Source organism: Dipodomys merriami, unplaced genomic scaffold (genome assembly GCF_024711535.1).
Source record: "Dipodomys merriami isolate MVZ:Mamm:240054 unplaced genomic scaffold, mDipMer1.0.p SCAF_19, whole genome shotgun sequence".
In the NCBI taxonomy this organism is placed as follows: domain Eukaryota; kingdom Metazoa; phylum Chordata; class Mammalia; order Rodentia; family Heteromyidae; genus Dipodomys; species Dipodomys merriami.
The window spans coordinates 31066796-31072795 of record NW_027203270.1 but is presented as its reverse complement, the minus strand read 5'-3'; the positions used below and the strand labels follow the sequence as shown (position 1 = coordinate 31072795).

Sequence of the window (6000 nt, the reverse complement as noted above, 5' to 3'; positions counted from 1 at the left end):
TCAGGGCCTGGGTGCTATCTCTGAGCTTTTGTGCTCAAGGCTAGGACTCTACCATTTGAGCCACTGCTTCACTTCAGGCCTTTTGCTGGCTAATTGGAGATAAGAGTCTCACAGACTTTCCTACTCTGGCTGGCTTTGAACCCCAACCCTCAGCCTCCTGAGTAGCTAGGATTACAGATATGACCCACCAGAGTTGGCAAGGATGGTTTTTAACAATGAAAGGAATTCCAGTTTATACTAAGGCTTGGATAACCTCGGGGAAGCTTGGTTTATGGTGTGTGTGGGGGTAGTCATCCTGACCTTGGGTCTTCTCCACCCTGGGCCTTCACCTTGCCAAGTCATATCCTCTCCCTGTACCCTAAGTACTTTCAATTGCAGACACTCTCCCTTGGCTCTGAACTTGGATAAATGCTACCTTGTTAGCTAACAATACCATTAATTATATTAATGATTAATAGTTAATTAGTCATAATGCTGTAATACTTAATGGAGCTTTCCTTTCTTGTAGCAGCTCTGGATCTTTGCCCCCTTCCCGTCCTCCCCCCCCCCTCCTAACCTCTTTCCCAGTTCCTGGCCACAAGACAAGTGTGGCTCTAAGTTTGTTTTTCTGACCACCTTGGCTATCTAAATGGCCCTAGTTTTTATTAGACGGCCCATTCATATAGTAAATGACCACTATGGTTTGTCTCTCCTCTTTTATTTGTCTTCTGTCACTGCCTTTCAGTAACAAAGCAGTCAGCAGTCAAGATTTTTGAATTTATTCCAAAGATTAAGCCAAAAATAAAAAGGCTCTTTTATTTACAAATATCACTTCGGCCCACTTTTCTACTTTCTTTCCTTTTCCTTTTCACTTTTCCTAAATGCTACCCACTCCTCCGCCCCCCCCCATCCCTCCCATTTCGTGGAATCCCACATCCTCTGCCCACAACCTCCTATCCTACATTTGGCCTTCCTTTCAGCAACCACGCCCCCGCCCCCCCCATCCAAGGGGGCCAGCGCGCCTGCGCAACCGACGCCTTTACCTGGGCGCTAGGGAGTGGGTGGAGTGGGCGAGGGCGGGGGTGGAGCAGCGAGTCGGCGGTTATCTGCGCGGCTGTACGCTTACAATGAGGCGGGAGGGAGAAAAGGTGCGTCCGGGCCGAGTCGAGGGCTGCGCATGCGCGCCGCTCCCAGAGGCTGGGATGGGGGGGGTGCGGCGGAGGGAGGTGTCGGGATCCTAGCTGAGTGTGTTGTGGGGGGGGGGTGTTCTGTGAGCGGGAGCGCGCGCGCGCGTTCCCGCCTCCTTCCCTGCCCCCTCACTCTCTCACATTCACACACACACACACACACGCATACACGCACACCCCCTCCCCTCCCCTGCCGCCCGCCCCGCGGCCCCGCTCGCCCTCGCGCGCTCTGAAGGGAGTCGCGAGACGTCGGAGCGGCGGCCACGTAGCGCTGCGGCGACGGCGGCTGCGGTGGCGGCGGCCGAGGCCGGGTCTGAGGAGCGGCCCGGAGCCTAGACGTTGGTCAGGGGGAGGGGCCCGGCCGGCCGGCCGGCGGTGGTTACTCGAGCGCCGCGGCTGCAGGCCCCCCGCCGCTGGGATGGACCGCCGAGGCGGCGGTCGGGGCGGCGGAGGCGGAGGCGGAGGCGGTCGGCCCGGGTGAGTAGGGGCCCCCTCCCCGCGCACTCGCCACCGCCGCGGCGGCGCCCCCGGCGGCAGCCCTTCCTCTCCGCCGCCCGCGGCGCAGGGCCGGGCTCCCGGGGGCCGGCTCAGCCCGCGCCGAAGCAGCTGCGTGCACTAGGCCGGAGGAGCCCCCATCCGGCGGGGAGGCCCCCCGGGCGCTCCGCTCTCCCGGCGCCGAGCTGGGGCCGGGGGTGCCTCGCTCCTGCCCTTGGGCGCCCTCCCCCCTCCTCCGGGACCCCGGTTCGGCTGCAGTTTCTCAGCGAGTCCGCTCGCCTCGAGGCCTGAGGGGGAGGCTGGGGTGGCCCGGGTTAGCGGGCCAGAGGGAAGGTTTGCACCGGTCCTCCGGCGGCGGCGAGCGTACAGGATCCGGTCCTGCAACCCACTGCCTCCCCCGCCCTCCGGTGGCGCCCAAACCTCCAGCCCCCGGGAGTATTGTGCCACCGGGAGATAACATGCATCTGTTGTATACCCGCCACCAGCAGCCCCGCACTCACCCCAGTGGGTGATACGGACCTTTCTCCACCCCCGCCGCCTCCTCCCCTCCAATCAGGCTCTGCCGAAGAGTCGCAGATAGAAGATACTAAAGGTAGTGGACCCCCCCCCCCCCCCAGCCCCGTGACATCGCCACTTGACTTGTTCATTGTTGAGGGATGTCTCCTGTAGAAATGATAACTGCTGGGCCTCACCTCGAAGTCAGTCTTCAGGATTTAAGATTACCATATGCTCTTCTTCGAAGCAGGCCAGTCTTTGATCACAATCTAGTGATCACAATTCCTCCTCTTCCCCCCCCTCCTCACACCCCCCCCCCCGCAAACACACACTTCCTGATTGCCAAGCAGCCCCTGTCATCTCAGATCCATTGTCAGAAATAAATGGCTTGTGCCAATCAAAGGAATGTGCCTTTGCCTGTGGAGGAGGGTGCTTTGCACAACCAACCATGTTACAGAAATGTTCCTGCCTAAGTCTGGCTTTACAACCATGTTATTGAAATGTTCCTGCCTGAGTCTGGCTTTGATTGCGCCTAGATTGTCCCCATGCTCAAGCATCACTATCATATTTCCCCTCTGTGTTTCTCCAGCAGACCCTCAGCAACACCTGAGTGATGCTTCTCCCCCCAATTGGATACATATGGCATGCAGGAATTTCATCCTTTGGGTTGTGATGTTTAATCTGTGGTCAAACATAGTATACAAATAGGTTAATATTTTGGATGAAGGTCTGTGTCCTTTTTTTTTTTTTTTTTTTTTTTTGCAAAGGATGGCCTGGCTGGTATTGTTCTGGGAATAATAAAGGAGCACATGCTTTGTTGACAACGTGTGTGTAGTTGGGAAAGGAAAACTGTTCTGCTATGTGCAGAAGGCAGGTGATGTTCTCTGTGAGATTGTCGGTGCTGGCAAGTAGCTTGCTTATTTGCATCACCACTGTGCACAAGTATTCAGATAGATGCTGCCTTTAGTATAATTTTGTTTAAAAGGTCACTGCTCAATTGTAGTGATCCTGGATATGTTTCCTTCGCTCCTTAACCTTTCTTTGGGGCCGTGAGAGCTTTCAGGGCCCTCAGTGAAATAAATACATAATTTTGTATTCAGCTATCGTCTTGAAACTTGTCCTGGGATCTCAGGATAAGCTTAATATTCTGCAAAAGTGAAAGGAACTTGAGTTTTGTGTTTTGTTCTGTTTTTTTTTTTTTCTTGAGGATTACTTTAGCCCTAAGCAATAAACAACCAAGTAGCATGTGTATGTATCATTGTGTTGTTCTTTGATTTACAGTGAGCAGGGTATTTACAAGGTATCCTTTCCCCATCTTCCTGAAAAAAGGAGATGTTATAGGAGTCTTTCAGAAAAAGTTTAAACTGGAGACAAAAGAATTTGTTTAAATTTAATAACTGATGTTCCTGGTATATTTTAAATGTAGCAAATTTCAGCAGGGAAGTCTGTGGTCCTTTTTTTTATTTTTTTTTGTCGGCCGTGGGGCTTGAACTCTGGGCCTGGGCGCTGTCCCTCAGCTCTTCAGCTCAAGGCGAGCGCTCTACCACTTGAGCTACAGCGCCACTTCCGGTTTTCTGGTGGTTTATTGGAGATGGGAGTCTCACGGTCTCTCCTGCCCGGGCTGGCTTTGAACCGCGATCCTCAGATCTCAGCCTCCTGAGTAGCTAGGATTACAGGCGTGAGCCACCAGCGCCCGGCAGTCTGTGGTCCTTTTATAATGCCTGTATAGAATCTTTATGTGTTGGTTGAAGTTGATCTGCTCTCTTAAAAGAAGACTTTATCATTCCCATAGTAGATAGCACACCTGTTTCATGATGAGTTTATCTTTTAACTTTGCTAAGATGCCACATTTCTTTATTAAGAGTGATGGCACTGCCAAAATCATCCATTTTAGAACTTTGATTTACTAGGAAGATTTTAATCATAATTAGGGAATTCAATCGCATTTAGACTCCAGAGCTAGGAATGAACTTTGCACCATTCTATCAGCAAGCAGGTGATAAATGTCAGTTATTTTTGTTTAAATTACTGTGCACTCAGCTTTTGTCTTTTGGTCATATTTCAATCAGGGAACATTTAGCCCCACTGGTGGTAGTGTTGTGAAGGGTAGTGATATTAAATAAGCAGCCCCCAGCTTCACGAGCTGTCAATCTTGGCCATATTTTCATTTAAGGAATTTCTTGAAGTCAGTTTTCTTTCTTTAAAAAAAAAACAACTTTTTCTCTTCCTCCCTCCCTCCCCCCTGTTCAGGTTATGAGCCAGTAAGAAACTCACGATATTAACTAGCATTTTGGGATACAAGGGAGGCCTGGAATCTTGGAATCTGTTCCATACACCTGGAGAGTAGTATTTATTCTAATTATGCGGTGTACTGTATGAAGTTTGAAAGCATGCTGAGGTTGCATATATTGCATTTTTATTACCTAATATACATGCTTGAAGTGGTTTATATTACAAGCTACATTTTTTTGTTGTTCATGTCACACCTGAAGTTTTACTATCTGAAATTATTTGCCTGTCCGAAATCCAAACCATTTCAAAGTTGCAAAGTTGCAAATATGTTACTTTTCCTTGTCAAGGTAGTCTTAGGGGCAGGTCACAAAAAATAACCATGTGCTTCCTTAGTTTAGTTTTGTGGAACTTCTAACCAGTCACTTACCTAGTTAAACACCCACACCCCACAGAGCAGCTGATCATGTAACACCTATGACAGTGAGAATGGCTTTCTCTCCCTGCCAGCTTCAGAGCTTGGGAGCTGGAAAACAATTGCAAAGCTGTGAGACATTTAAGCAGCAGCAGTGCCAGCAACTCACCCCCATTAATGCCAACGGCTTGCTTCAGCTCCTTCAGCACTGTTCTTCAGACACCCTTCCCTCAGGAAGTTCAGAGCAGCAGCTCTCATTCGGGAAGCAGCACCTACTGTTCTCATCTCTGGCCTCCAGATCTGATTCCTGACACCAGAGCTGTTTCCATTTCGGCTCTTAAATATGGGAAGTAGGCTTGTAGTGTGGTAAGAAAATATTTTTTCAAGTCTGTAAAAGCAAAAGATAATTAGAGATATGGATATGATTTTGTTTTTGAACGTCGGAAGGTATCAGAGAAATAAACTATAATGCGAACTGTTAAAAAAAAAAAAACTTTATCAAGGGTTTTAAAATCCCCCCCATGTGAATATTGAATATTCTCTTGAGTTTCATTTCCCTTGTTGTAAAAAGTCTATTGTGAGACAGCCAAAGGAAACAAATAAATAAAGAAAAGAAAAGAAGAAGGAATAGAGGGAGGAAGGGAAGGGATTGTTTTGTATTTTAAACCAGTAGCCTTTGGGAATAGTTCTGAAACTAGTAGCTGCATCTTCTGTGGCAGCTTGTGGCTCTCATACTGCTGTTTAGGTATGATGTTTTTCTCAGCTCTTTCAGACAGTTGTCACTTGAATTAACTTTGATAGAGGTGAACTGGTATTGTTAGTGACTTTAACTAAAGGGAAACAGTTCTTTGGAGCCAGGCAAACCAGGTTTGCATTCCAGCTCCATTAACTGGCTTTCTGGCATTGAACAAGTCACCTTGACCTCTCTGGCCTCAGTTTCCTCATTGGCAGAATGGGAGTTGTTATGAAGATTAAAGGTAATATATACAAGCAACTAGCACAGTTAATTCCTGTTGTATGTTCATATTAGGATCTCAAAAATGATGGGATATGGGACATGTCAGAGTGAAACTAGAATGAGGATCATTTCAACTTACGACAAGATTTAGAGATCTACTGCTGTTCTTTCATTTGTGCAGATTTGGGATTGAAAAATGCAAATATTTGACTTGGAGCATACCTAAGTCTTTCAGGTGCAGT

The 6000-nt window shown here is 48.7% G+C and overlaps 1 protein-coding gene across 2 annotated transcripts in view; it reads left to right on the top strand.

Moving 5' to 3' along the window:
• The first annotated feature begins 1245 nt into the window (after positions 1-1245).
• Znf652 (zinc finger protein 652) overlaps positions 1246-6000 on the top strand; it is a 55830-nt gene continuing 51075 nt past the window's right edge. The window contains exon 1 of one of the 2 annotated variants that reach the window (XM_070028305.1): positions 1246-1643. The gene's annotated coding sequence lies outside the window, so the exon portion shown is untranslated. Of the gene's footprint in view, positions 1644-2221; positions 2254-6000 lie in introns of those variants that run through there. The other variant, XM_070028307.1, reaches the window with a different exon arrangement.